General features: G+C 32.6%; 1 pseudogene across 1 annotated transcript; it reads right to left on the minus strand.

Annotated features, from left to right (window-relative positions):
* Window positions 1-1,139: 1,139 nt before the first annotated feature.
* On the minus strand, window positions 1,140-2,834 carry LOC146955576 (E3 ubiquitin-protein ligase PUB23 pseudogene; annotated as a pseudogene). The gene has a single exon (XR_015016703.1). The product of XR_015016703.1 is annotated as an E3 ubiquitin-protein ligase PUB23 pseudogene (transcript).
* Between the last annotated feature and the right edge of the window lie 13,001 nt (window positions 2,835-15,835).

Consider the following 15,835-nt stretch of genomic DNA (forward strand, 5'->3'; position numbering starts at 1 on the left):
TAACTAACCATAGTTAAATTTTGTATAGAGTTAATTGATAGTATATGTGTGTGATCGCAACGTACATTCCTTAGATTTGTGAATACAAAGTACTCTCAATTCATTATCTTGTTCATAGACGCTTAGAAAGTAGTAAATATTGTGGAGGTGATTGATAGGATTAAGCAAATGTCACGGTCTTTTGGTCCATCAAATAAAGAAGGAAAAAAAATAAGAATATTATTTTCTCTAATTGATGGACTAATCCATTTTCATGCTTTCAATGTATTTGATCTGACTTTTGTATTAGATTTGAGCACCTCTTATACTTAAGGTAAATTTGATTATAAACAAAAATAACCTTTTGTATTAGATAACCAACCGGAAGGTTGAGTTTTATCCTTTCACAACACTGCTAAAAATGATTAGCATTCACACATATATATAACAAGATTCATTTAAGGTAGTTCGATGGAATAAAATAAGTGATCTATCCAACCACATCATACTTAATTGATTGACCGAGCAGTGATCCAAAGTCAATGGTTTAGATTTAGTGAGATGGATTTTATAGATGGTGAGGATCAAAACTCATCCTTCATTTTATTGTAATTGGGAATTCGATTTAATTATAAATAAATAGACCACCACATCAAATCTTATCTCATCACCCTTTAAAAAAAAACTTATCTCAATCAACATTAATATTTAATTAAACTTAAAAAAAAGAATGATATCAAAACAAGTAACAAAATCAGCATGTTAAATTTTGTTGTTTTTTTTATTTTTATTTTTTATAAATTTTGTTGTTGTATCAATATGTATTTTGTTTCTTAATAACCCACAAAGAAATTCAAACTCACATCTTTTGTTTCTTGATGTTAATTAGTCAGTTTTTAGAGAAAGGAAACCCTATTAACTTGAAGTTTGATTGGCAGATAAGTAAATTTTTATGGATAATTGTTTTATCCAAAAATTAAATTCAGATTCTCTAAAACCATTCATTTATATGAAAGCTTATTAACGGTTTGAACGTAATCATTTGATTATAATACCAAGTAAACATACCACCACATCAAATTCTTATCTCGTCACCCTCAAGCAACATTAATATTCAAATAAAACTTAAACAAGAATGAAATAAAAAACAATCAACAAAATTGGCATGATAAACTTTGTTGTTGTATCAATATATTGTATAATCATTCACAATAAACAACCCTCAATTTGTTTCGACCCATTCTTCATATGGACAATATTTTATGTCCACACCTATCCCATCCCATGTTACAAATAATGTACTTCTTAAATAATTCTATTTTCTTGTACCAAAATAAATCTATTTTCTATACCAAAAAAAAAAAAACCCAAAAAAGGGGCAAAAAATTGAAATTTTCCACCAAAAAAATTACAAAAAAAAAGTGAAAACCCTAGAAATTTTTTACCAACTTGTTGGGTATGAAGCAAGTAAATTAAAAGGTATGCAATGAGAATTCATCCAAGACTTTGAATGCAATTTAAGAATCTCCCTTGCTTTCTCCTTTGCCTTATTTCCACTATCAACTTGAAGAACCAAACAAAGCTTTGCAACAACACCAATTCGTAACATTTCTTGAATAACAAAATGTGTTGCAGAAAATCTTGAAACAGATAGAAGAATCCTCACAGCTCTATCATTAGCCATTGTTGAAACCCTAAGAATCTTCTTTGAAACAATAGCTAAACCACATCCATGGCTTAGAAGTTCAAATCTTCCATCAGCACATTGACATAACATCTCCAAAAGCACCAAAATCATCTCACATGGCTTTCTTTCTTTGCAATCAAGAAGAAGTTCTATCAAAGCAGAAACACAACCTGATTCAATTGCTTTTACTCTATTTCTTCCAAATTCAACGAGTTGAATTAACGTTTGTAGTGTTGCTTTTGATGCTTTCTTTGATACCTGGTCTTTGAGAAGTTGAACTAACTCGACGAAAAACTCGGTCTTTAGATTTGCTAGTTTTGATGGATCAGCTACTTTTGACATAGATTTCAACAGAAAGATTGCGTATGTTCTTGAATCATAGTTACCTTTTTGCAATAATCTCATTAAAGAGTCTAAAAATTCTCCATTTTTGAAGTTTAGGAGAGTTTTCAAACCTTGTTCTGATAATTGAAGATTGTAAAGGATGTTTATAGCTTCATCTTCTGCACCTATTTTGAAGTCAAAAGCAAAACCTTCAACATCATCATCATCAAAGCTAGCTTCAATTAATTCCGTTGTTGAACATGAAGATGAACAACTTGTGTTGTTTTTTGTTACTATTGATGCTAAGAACTCGACTGCACCGGCTGATTCGATACACCGTCGATTTGACTCACTCTCGGATGCAATTATTTTGAGCTTTTTTAGAGTTTGGATAAGTAAATGAGGTGAATCTGAAGAATCAGAAGCTTCTTTGAGGAGTTTTTCGGTAAGGGTTTTTGTAGTTGGAGGTTTTGGAGTTGGAATCCTTTCGATTCCATAAGAAGAATTCATGGTGCACCAAGCTTGGATGAGCCTTCGAAGAGTGTGGTTTGGTGTGAGAATAATGAGTTCATTTGCATCATGGGTGAGTTGTTGTTTTGTGACAGGACATGTTTTGTTTTCCGATGAAAAGAGCCATTTTTCGATGCTTTCTCTGTCGTAGGTTATGCCTGTTGAGACAGTAACTGGATCCTTCATGAGTTGTAGTGAAATAGGGCACAGAAAAAGTGGTGTAACTTCGATATCTTGGTTCATTGTGTATGATTGAAGAAGCAGAAAAATTGTTTGGACTTTGAAATGTTATTTCTTTTTGGTGGAGAGTTGAGAAATGAATGAATGAATTAATGAGAGAGTTGAGAAATGTTATTGTTATTTATAGTGTAACCGTGTTCATATTGTGTGAAAGTCAACACACGCAAAATTGAGGCTTTTTCATTTATTTCAGAAAGGAATAGTTATGACTTTTCTAAGGGATCATGGAAAGGCTAAAAGAGGACTGCTAGCATCAATCGCTCAATCACTCTCTCTTGGTCACTCTCTATGTAATTGGTCCACGTTTTAACTCATTTATCTGGCCACCGGTTGTTTATAATTTACATTACATTAAAAAAAAAAATCATTTTATTGTTTAACTTTCGATTTCACTTATCCATGAAACACACTACTGAAAAAAGCAATACAAAGTGAACTGGTTTTTGTCTTCATCTAACCACCACCTCCATTCACCGTCGCTGTTAATCAAAATCACCATTAACAACCACTAAATTTAATTTTGGCAGTCAATCTCCCATGAATGAAACATCGGATCCATCGTAATCAAACTTCAGACTGCTGCCATCTTCTTTCATTCTCACTGGTAAACGGCATCGGTCCACGACGCGCCGCCCCTCCACGTCGTCAAAGTCATCCAGACCTACCTTTTCATCGGCGGCGGCGTCGTATGTGTATCGTGCCCATAAACAGATCTCACCTCTCTGTATCCCGCGAATCCCAATTTTCGACGACCTAACATCAAAACCGCCCCACCGCCGAAAGGCATCCATTGAATCGGCGACGCCACGGAAGGAAGAGACAGTGTTACTGGCAACGAAGATAGTTGGTGGGTTCAAGGCAGTCTGTAAATTAATTAATTATTATAAAATTAAAATATAAAAAAATTGTGTAACCTGTTAAACCGGTGATCAGGTAAAAGGGTGAAACAAATGGATGACGTGGCCCTATATAGAAGCGTGTGTTCAGAGGCGAGTGTTTGAGCAAGTGTATTTAGCATTTCTCAAGGCTAAAAAATGGCCAAAGTTTACCTATTCATGCATGAATTTGAGAGCAATTCTTACATGGTCACAAACCCAAATCAAATTTATTTGGTCACACACACACACAAATGTAATAAATTTAAAGAAAAATTATTTAGTCACATCATTCAAATTCATTCTCTTTTATTTTTTCTTCATTTGTGAGTGTGTGTCCAAATGAAATTAATTTAGGGTTGTGTCCAAGTTAGAATTTTCCTGAATTTGAATGAAGTAAAGTTAAGTTTAACAACCGGCTTTTGGTAACAAGTTCGAGACGACGTTTGTTAAGGAAATCAATAGTAAATATTTTACATGGGAAATAATAATATTTAGCTTCTAATTAAAAGTTGAAAGAGTAATATATTTTCGAACATAAAATTTTATATTTGTATTTTTAAATGATATTTTAAGAGCACTTTTTAACATTTTTTTAAAACTTAAATTAACTTCGACTTTAAGTGATTTTTATCGTATATAACTTAGAATTGGTGTCATGGACCCGTACCCTACCCTATTTCAAGCCCTCTACTTTCTCGACGCTTCAACTTGAGGATGTCACAGTTTATCATCTATCGTTTCCCAACTTAAATTCATGAAATGTAGAGGTTACTAATGCCATATTTCATGCAAACGACACATATGTTATTATGAGCATTCCCATCTATGCTTGTGATAGCAAACAACCTTAAAATCTTATTATTATGACACATATGTTTTTACATATGATTTTTTGACTTTTTATTCTCATGTACATTCGATCGGCTAAAAGGTAAATAATGTATAAAACAATACAAGATAGAACAAAAAAAGGCAGAGAATCACATGATAAACTTTCATAATATTGAATATTTTTTGGTTTTATATGATGCTTGAAAAATAAAATAAAATTATCCTATGATTTAGTAAATAATACGAATATCATAAATAGTTTTACAATCAAATACACAACAACTATTTTTTTTTTTTTTGAGAGAACACAACAACTATTATTGTCATGTACAATCAGTGGCGGAACCCTTCATGGGCTGAGGTGGGCCACGGCCCACCCCCAAAATTTAAAAAATCAACGATTATGGATCTATTTTACGAGATTTTATACAATTTTGTGTCGGTTTTAGGTTTCGGTTGATCCAAATTCCCGCAAAGTGATGTAGTGGCCCACCCGAAAAATTTAAATAATTCAATTATAAGTCTATTTTGCGAGCTTTTATACAATTTTATGTCGGTTTTAGGTTTCGGTTGATCCAAATTCCCGCAAAGTGATGTAGTGACCCACCCGAAAAATTTAAATAATTCAATTATAGGTCTATTTTGCGAGGCTTTAAACAATTTTTCAACGGTTGATTTTAATGGCCCACCCTAGCTTTTTTTCTAGCTCCGCCACTCTGTACAATCCCTTAATTTTGTAGATCAAACATACCCTATAAGACACTTATTTTTGAAAGAAGGCATATAAAATAGCACATGGGCAGTACCGTAAGTATAGGGTATTTGAGAGACGTATTTACCCCTTTTGACTTTGTATTATTTTTTTCTGATAACATTTTGACTTTCTCTTTAGAGTGCATTCGTTGGTTTCTCTCCCCACGTTGCGGTTTGACTGGTGGTAGCCGACATTTGAAAAAATGTAGTGGATTTTATTTTATTTTTCTGAATAATAATTTGATATAGGCTCTTCTGGTTTGTTTCTTTTGCAAATATTTTTCATTCTCAAATTAATTTTCACTTTACAATTGAAGTATTAATATTTTTTCATTGTAACCAAAAAAAAAAGTATTAATAATTTTTCATTACTACTCTATTAACTCATAAGCCGTCAAAGTGTATAAGACTATTAAAGCAAGGGTTTTTCTAACCTGTGCAAGATTGCACAGGATAAACAGTAATTAATGCACCCACTATTATAAGTATCTCCAAATTTTATTGACCAAATCTTGAAAATTGTTTTTTTTTCCTTCTCTCCTCAATTACTGCTTTTTCACGTTTTATTGTTCCTTTTTTTGACGTTTTATTTTTGTCTTGTTCCTTGTTACTATTTTTTTTCCTGATATGTTTTAGCAGTCTTTTGGAGTCCAGTTTTCTTTCTATTGTCAATTTGAACACCGTCATTTTTAATTTGGTTATATTGTTGTCAATTTGAACACCGTCATTTTTGGTTAAGTAGCCTAATGGCTAGAGAAATTCACCTTTAAGATGAATAAGTGGGGTGTCCGGGATTCGAACCCCGGCCTCTGCACAAATTGTGCATTATCCCTTACCAAATGAGCTAAGCTCATGGGGACTGAACACCATCATTTTAAAATTGGTTATATTGTTGTCAATTTGAACATCGTCATTTTGAACACTGTCCTTTTGAATTTGGTTATATTGTTGTCAATTTGAGGAATGATTTTTTGCATTTAAGTATCTGATCTTTATGCAGCATAAGCTGGCTGTTCAGCAATGTTTACATTGGAATATTGGTGTTTTTGTGTGAAAGAAAATTATGTTTCACTATAAAAAAAAGTTGACAAAGTGGTTTCAAACAAAAGAAGAACAACTCGTGAGTACTGGTAAATAGAGGAGAGAAGGAAAAAACTATAGCAGTTAATATGATTTGGAGAAGAATCCTTCAAAAAAAAAATGCTTTGGAGAAAAAAAATGTGAAAAAAGGAATAAGAATAAAAATGTGAATAGCAGTAACAAGTAACAGAGAGGAGAGAAGGAAAAAAAAAACAATTTTTAAGATTTGATCATTAATAAGATTGAAAGAAACCTATAATAATGGGTGCAATAATTACTGTTTATCCTGTGCAATATTGCACACGTTAGAAAAATCCTTAAAGCAATAACTTTAGGCCTACTGATAAAAACAAGGACGTTATACCATATACCCCTACAATTATACCTTCACCCATACATTTTACATAAACCACCTATTTTACCCTCGTATATAAATCTAAAAACCTCATTTTTTTTTTCATTTGTTTCAAAAAAATTCTAATGTTTCCGATGTGCACAAGAGAAAACGAAGGAGGATGTAGCGGAGAAACATAGAAAACCGTATAGCGTAACCCCAAACCAGCAGTTTCCGATTGAAATTGGTTATCGGATGACTTTTCTCCAATTGGTATAGGTTCAGTTCCAACGCATTCCAACTATTGCGGTTCAGATCTCGTTATCGGAAAACGCGTAACGATGATTCTGGTTAACAATAAAAAAAGTCATCCGATAACCAATAAATTGAAATAAGTTTTTCTTTTGATTTTATAAACAAAAAAGCCACAAACATGAAAATTCGTTTTAAGCCTTATTTATTATTGAAAATGATCGAGTGATTTTACACTAACTAGAGTTAACAAGTGATTCCTCTTGTTACATTTATAAACAAAAACTATCTTTTTAAGTTTATTAAATAACTAATGTACGTGGTTTATATATAGGTTAAATGTATTAAATATTCGATGAACCTAAATATGACCGAAGGGAGTATGTTGTTTAAGAATTGAGCGCAATTCAATTGAGATACTTTTGGCTTTAAAAATATAATCAAATGAAACATTTTATAGTGAGAATAAAAGAATATCCCTTGACTTAAAAAAAAAAAAAAAAGAATATCCAAAACTTTTGTTGGATATTGATACACACTAAACAAAATTAATTAAAAATATAATTTTACTTAAAATACTTAAATATAAAAAATAATATGATATTAAACGATTAGATAATGAATATTTACCTAACAAAACTTAAGGTACATGAGTGTTCACTATTTTTTTATTTTTTATTTTTTATAGTGAAGTAACTTGTGATGCAATATGCAAAGGAAAGAAACCACACTAGAATTGTGGAAATAGGAATCCTCTGCCATCTGTAACTACTAACCACCTCAACATCACCCCGTCCATGCTTACTACTTGCATATCCCAGTTGTCACGCTCTTTTGACCAATGATATAACGTGTATAATTTGTGTTTCTTTAGGGGAAAACAAATTAATTTTTTGAATGATTTCGGGAAAATATTTAATTTGTGTTTTTTGCTTGATATGAATTTATTTTAACAAAACGAAGTCAATTCATTTTATCAACCAACTATCAATGAATAAAATGAGACATATAATCATAAACTTGCTAGCTAGCATAAGAAATGGCCATCTTGGTTAGACCATGGACATCATATTCGTTACGGTGGATAAACTTAACCTCAAAGTTATAATGTCTTATGTTTGCAACAATCAAACTAAATCCAATCACACCAACCGAATTATAGCGAATAAAGTCCACTAAATCCTTCAAATTACTTTCAAAAATAATATTATTCATCTCTATAGTTTAAGCCCATGACATAACCTACCAAAGTGCATATGATTCTCCTTCATGCAGAGACAAAATCGACTCACTCCAAGATGCAATAGCGGTGCAAAAAAAATATTTGAGTCACGAAGACACCCACCGAAGCCGGTATTGTTCACCGAACAGTGAAAAGCCGCATCAACATTGCATTTCCACCATCCATCTCTCGACCTTTTCCACAAAACCCGTTGATTGATCATTCATGTTGATTTATGTGTTACTGAGCTGCTATCCACTCCTCTAATCGTTGTTGTGCATTTATACAAATCTGTTCCGGACTTGTTTTCTTCTAATTATAAACCTGATTGTTTCGGTTTTGCTAGAGAGCCCAACATCATAAACCAAGCAACACCGCAATCAGCTTCACACGTCATAAACCTGTTATACATCAACAATTGATACTCGTTTAACTGTTGATCTTAATTACTTGATCAACAAAATGACATTCGGTACAGAGACTTTGTTCGTTCTATGAGCTTGGAACGAATAAGGAGGTGTACTTGCAGACACTTCAACGCTCAAGTAAGAGAGCAAAATGAAGGTTAAGGGTTGAAAAATATCGTATCTTTGGGGACTGTGTAAAGTCCCCTTATATTGTGAGGATGTACAAGTGTCGTTGTTAATAACAAAAAACGTTGCTCGCGTTTACCATTGCATGAACAATAATTGTTGAGCGTTACGAAATGGTAGTTATGGAGAACCATTATAATTCTATATTTGATTTTGTGCCCCATTTTTCAGCAAGCACCCACTCGCGGAGAAGGGTGTGGAGTAAATAATTGACCCAATGATGAAGTTGACTTTGTTTGTTGGGCCTGGAACTAGTTCGAGCGTAGGCTTTTGGACAATCCAGAACAGTAATCCCCCAAGTTGTTGCTCTTATAGTAAGAGTGATGACTTCGAGCAATGAGTAATTCCTATGAAAGGATATTGCTCGCCTAATACTTGTAATTTGTGTGAAAACTACAAGTTTTAGGAGGCGATGTGGTTAAACAGTTTGTAAAGAACCTTGCTCATATAATGAATTGTGATCTCAAGGAGCTTATGAATTTGATGTTTGACTTGGAACTTGATTTTGATAACACGCTTGCACAGAGCTTGTAAATTTCGATGGAATTATGCTTGCGAGGAGCTAAGGTGAATGATGCTCGTTGGAGAACTGTTTCCTTGGAGTGCTCAGAAGGAGCCAATTTGTTTCCATTAGGAGGACTCTACCGGTGTAGATCTAGTGAACATTTTGGTTTACGAGTGATGCTCAGTAATGATTTTACCTTGTGCTCGTAAAAATGTTATGTTTGTGATTGGATATGTGACTATTTGTTGCCTTCATAGAAGATGCGATCGTTTGTCCTCTCATCATTTATTGCTAGCATCTCGTGAATGAGATTGAGGAACATGACCTTTAATGACTGAACGCCATGTGTAAGGACTAGAATGTACTTGATTACATAGGCCCTTGAGTGGTTTTGTCAGTGTTGTTTTTTGAGGAACCATTATAGTCATTAAATCCATCTTGATGCTCGGATATTTGGTGGATTTTTCCTTGATCCGTTGGATTCATCAGCTGCAATGAGCTGGAGCATTGTTTTGTTTTAATTATGCATGGTCTGTTTGGACCGTCGTATTGGATGAATGCTCTTGGGGTTCCAAATGTTTTGACATGAAGTATCAAAGGGTTTGGTGGTTTGTTCAAAACACTTTTTACTCTTCTCTTTCAATTTGGTTACCTTATGAGTTTCAAAAAGCTTTCGCATTCGAGGCATTTCTAGATTTCTTCTCTTTGAAAAGTTTTATTCTCCACTTCATCTTCTAAAACATGTTGGTGTTCTTTCTACTAATTTGTTTCTCCACTTTTCTTTGAAGCCATTTCTATAGATGAATTTGTTTAAGGGTACATATAATTAAAAGTGAAAAAGTGATCCAAAAACCATGCATTCCCTTTATATATAGCATATAATAGAATTGATTCATATAGGCAATTTGTGGTAAGAAGTCATATAGACACATTTGTTTAAAGGTATAGTTGAAATTGAAATAATCACCCTAAAACCATGTATTATCTTTATATATAGTATAGATAGATGTAGATCAATTGTTATAGTATAGAAATAACTACAAATTTTACTTCTATATTTTCACGAACTCTTATATAAATACCCCTAACTCTATATAACCCTCTATTTTCTCTCTTTACTCTATTTTTCATCATCAACTTATTTATATATCACATCACTCTTTAATTGGGGGCAGCATCCCTCTTATATATCACATCACTCTTTAATTGGGGGCAGCATCCCTCTATCACTTAAGAAACTTTTTAGTTTAATTTATATACATCGTCAGCTTAGAGTTTTTACACTATCCTTTTTTTGAATTGTTAATTTGTTTATTAGCAATATTTGACTTTTATCATAATCCCTTCTAAAATCATACACATAATTGATTTTGATGCAGAGTGCAAATATTTTACACCATCATTATATACAAATTAAGCTGATTTTTTTATTTATTTAAGAGTTCTCGTTCATACATATACACACATACACGGTTGAATCAGTTTTGTAAAACAGTTGGCACGCCTTTCATAAAAATAAAAAATAAAAAAGGACCTGGCATGCCTTATTTATATATTATGTACATAGTTTCATTCTTACAATTTTTTGTGTACTGGAGTTGACAATGAGATTGCTTGTTGTATAGTTTTTTTTAGATGTATATACGTAATATAACCACTTATTAATATGTTTTTAATAAGACGTGCTTATGTTATTCATCCCTAAAACAGAATAATATAAGTTTAACAGAAAATTAAGGGCGCTGACATATGAACACAAAAAAGTTTGATATATATTGCGAGTCATATTCCAGCAGCGTGCTAGCTCTTAATTAGTTTGTTATGATCTAAGTATATGTGTACTTATAACTTATGATAATATCTTTTTGGAAAATGTTAACCAATGCCCCGGGGCACTGGTTAAGGGAGCAAATATAGCAACTTTTCTATTGGAAGTTGTGCAATCAATTTCTCAAAAGTCAAAAAAGTGTTACTCCCTCCGGTCCTAAATATAAGCAAATTTGACTTTTTAGGTTCATTCAATTAATGATGTATGTGGTTCATAATATGGACCACATACATCATTAATTGAATGAACTTAAAAAGTTAAATTTGCTTATATTTAGAACCGGAGGGAGTACTTTTAATTCAAATTTTCCTTTTTTGGATTCCTTAACCGGTGCCCCGGGGCACCGGTTAACAAGACCCTATCTTTTTTTATAAAATAAATAGTTTAGTCAACTAAGTATGAACTAAAACACTATATGCAAAAATTAATATTTGTTTGAATGTGTTTAGAGAACAATCCTCTTCAATCATTTTCAAACTGATATATTTACACTAATTAATAAGTTTCGTATAGAAGGCCACATGTAACAAATATGTGGTATGAGTGGTAATTAGCGGTTTAATTCCTTAAGTTTATCTCTAACCGATCGTATGGTGGGCTACCATAATGAGCTACTCTTAAATTAATAAGCAACTCTTTTTTTGAACAAATTAATAAGCAACTCTTAATGAACATTTTGTTGTTTTTGGATTTCCAAACTGTTGTATTTGGATTTTCAAATTCTATTATCTACCGAAGTTGTTACTAGGTTGAGTCACGACCATGTCGCTCTCTTTAAGACGTTTCGTGGCACTGCTCAAAATTGTGCAAGGCAGGCTATCAACCACGCCGCCTCCAGGATAAAACAAGCCCAGCTACAACTGTTCGATTAACTACTGCACTGTAGAAAACCGTTTGAGAATTACACCTTCAATATGGTACAAAGACCACTCTTTTAATACTGAAACCACTTTCATATGGTATTGTTACCACTCTGTTATGGTACTAAGACCACTCAAATTTGGTGTTACCACCATTCTAATTATTAACTTCTCCAATATATCAATATGGCTCTACGACCACTCAAATATGGTGATACCACCATTTCCACTTTTTAATTTCTCCTCAAATAGAAAAATATTGAAAGAATATTGAACTTAAGACCATTCTTAATTCCGAAGGGACAATAAACCGAAAAGGGACTATGGTCTTAAGAACACTATTAATTCCGAAGGGACAGAAAAAAGGAGATGAAGAGAAGAAAGACTCGTCAACACAAGTCAAGAAAGGGAGAAGAGAGAAAGAGTTCCCGACAACTCAATGAAACTCTTTGGTGTGTTTTTTTGAACTGAGTGGAGTCCTATATTTATATAGAGATTCTGCAACTGTTTTAGCAAAAATTGCAACAACAGTTACTCTAATGGATAAGCTTAAAATGAAGTTTATCCATTAATCAGTTCAACAACACTTGTGGATAGGATCAAAAGAAACAAATCCACAAAAGTGGAGGAAACAAACTATTGGATTTGAATGAAGGAAATATAAGAAATTTAATTAAATTCTTATTCTTATCACAACCACCATAAGCTAAATTTATGGGAAGTGATATTCTCGAATAAAAATAATAATTACTGTTATTTTTATCATTATCAAGTATTTAAAATCAAATACCACAATTTAAACACTACTAATGTGTGAGTTCTATTTTATGTGGAACTCCCACACTCTATTTTTTCAATTCACACAACATTAGATCAAAGTATAATTACTAGGTGTTTAATCTTCCAATTTAATTTCCAACATCACACTAATGTTCCAACACATTTAATTATGTGTTTATTTTGGGTGAGTTGAGTGGAGGTTATTTTGGTTTTGCAACTATACAAAAGGGTATGTATAGTTTTGACATATTTTTTTCTTCCATTTTTACCATTCGTTCAAACTAGTTTATTTACTATTTTATCTTTTTTATAATATGATTTGAATTATTAATTAAAAAGTAGGTAAATTTAATTAAAATAGAAATTAACTGCAATATCAAACACCATAAGAAAACTTATTTTAATCTTATTTATCAAAAAAAATATATGAACATAGTATATGTCATAATTGTTATCTCGATCTATATATAATTAAATGCAATAGAAAATCAGATAGATGGACATGTTAGTGTCCATCATTCCGATAGTATTAATAAAACGTAATTAGAAAATACAATAGTACTATAAGCACTCAGAAATCACCGCAAAAACGAAAAGGCAAAAACAGGAAAAAAAAATGCAGAAACAACGAAAAGTGGGGGGAAAACAAACTAAAACAACAAAGGAACAAAACATAGGCCAATCAAATCTTCGGAGATAACACCTTCAACTATTACTCCCGGATCAAAAGCACGTACCGGAGATAGGAGAACAAATTTCAGACAACAACCCCCACCATAATGCAAGATCAGTCCCAATCTCTCCCACACGCCTCTATTGCCCCCAGGAAAACACAAATTGCACCCTCCACTTATAGTAGGTACATGTATACAAAGAGGTATAACAAAAAAAAAAAACAGTTCTAGGAGGAGAATATAATTTTTTTCCATAAATTTTTCAATAGAGAAGGATTTCCCAATAAAACAAACTCATTAAGGGTCTTCTAGATGAACCACAAAATCGAACTTTAGACTAAAACAAGACACCTAAACCTCACCCCCACCACTAAGAGTCTGAAAAGAAGAAAATAAACCTACCAAATCCCTAGGTAGCATTAAGATCCATCTTAACCACATAATGTAGTGACACATATCTTAACATTCATCCTTAACTTCTTGTTCATATCTTTCAATCCATAAACCCTTTTGTCTCCTTCACCCTTCTCAACCCCATTCTTCCCCTCACTCACTCTCTTTCCTTGAGGTGTCTCATCAAAAACTTAAAAAATATCCAATAAGATCTCAATACTCAATTTAATCTTAATTTTCATATAACCACGAACAAAAAACATGAAACACCGACTTTCGGATATATCAAAGCAAAAGGAACAAGAGTATAATATAATCCAAAGTTCAAAACACTAAATCAATTTCCTAGAAACAATCTCAAAAAACCAACATATATTTTGAACAAAACTCTTAAAAACCTTAAAAATCTTTAAAAAAGCTATCAATTCCCAAAGTAGTTATGTTTAAGACAGTGTGACACCTAGATTGATAGTGACTCTAATGAAGATGAACCCCACCATGAATCGATGAGGAAATTATGAAGATGCATAGCGGTGGAAATAGTGGGAAAATCGAGTGATGGAATCCAAACCAAAATCTTCAAAACATCGATTCCATTCTCCTTAGAGTCGGCGTTAGAATCATGATCCCAAGGGTAATTATGGATAATTTGAGTGATGTAATCGATTAGGTTAGAATATTGACAGAGCTGCAAGTGTACGACTATGTCGGTTTTAGTATAAAAAATATCATATCCACAGAGACCAATTTAACAAGTACTGCTTCTTGTTGTTTCTATGTTTATCTAAGGCAAAATTCAAAATAGTTGGGTTTCGCGCATAAAAATAAAACAATGAATTTAATTTAATAATAAAACTGAGAGACCGGAATGTAGTTCTTGTCGACCGTTGACACTCACAAAATAATAGTTTTACAATTGAACCGAGATAATTTTCTTCGCGGGAAAAAATTAAGTTAAAGACACTGCTTACTCTAACGCATGCGGGGATAGAAAGTCGAACCTGTAATTGCCTGCTTTCGCGTGGTACAAGTTACAGCTTCGAAGTGTTGTTTTGAAAAATAATTAATTCTTACTTGGAAATTTTTTTTTAGTAGAAAATCAATTTAAAGGTACCGTCACTTTCAAGCGCCCATTACTGGATTTCAAACTTATAACCATCAGCTTTCGCGTGCATAGTTATATTTCTAAAATCTCTTTTTGAAAATATAAATTTTCTAAATTAGTTTAAAAAGCGCTTTCGCTGTGTTTAAAAATTAATTTCTGAATTTTCTAGAGTCCAATATCGTTGCCGCTCTTTCGACGCATAAACGATATCTCTATGTTCCTACTTTCGTAGCGAAGCTTTTAATTTGAAAAACAGAATTTTCGGACTAAAAATATACTTCTCGTTTCAATAGTACTGAGGGATCCTTTGCTTCTTTGGAAAAATTTGTTTGTTTTTACACGTGGGCAAAAGAAGACAAACAGTACGATCGGAACTCGAAAGCGGCTTTACTTTAGAAGAAGACAAAATTGGTCAGAGTTTCTTCTAATGGTAACTGCTAACGTGTCCATCAGATGTTGACTTCCTCAGAGTGTGCTTCCATCAGATTGTTTCATCGGAGCTTGTTTTCTTCAGATTTTACTTGGCTTCATGTACCTTCTAATTAGAGCTTTAACTTTTTGCGGGCCTTTCTTAAGATCATAATCCAAGCCTTGAGTGCTTCTTTTGAGTACCAAATGCATTCCTTTGCATTCAGATATTGGTGTTTCATAACCAATAAGTTGACTTCATTGTCATAGTTTCATTCCATGGTTCTACAAACTTGAACACATATTAGAGAATCTAATTGTTCTTTCATACATTGTTACCATCAAAAATCTTAGATACATTGTTCTAAAATCCACTTTAGTTCAACATAGCGACCGTGATTTTGTTCTAAAAGTCTTTCCACCATCAATATCTTTTGATAATATATTTTGATCTTTTACCTATAGACAAACAATATTTAGTGACAGATGTTAAAGCCATGGACTGAGCTTTGTATTTCTTGCCCTTGGACAGGCTTTCGGGTTATTACTATTGGAGCTATTGTTAATGTATGATACTTTATTGCAGTCCTGTAATTTGA

This window comes from Medicago sativa, chromosome 1 (assembly GCF_051527215.1).
Source record: "Medicago sativa cultivar Bolivia chromosome 1, Bolivia_mono, whole genome shotgun sequence".
Classification (NCBI taxonomy): domain Eukaryota; kingdom Viridiplantae; phylum Streptophyta; class Magnoliopsida; order Fabales; family Fabaceae; genus Medicago; species Medicago sativa.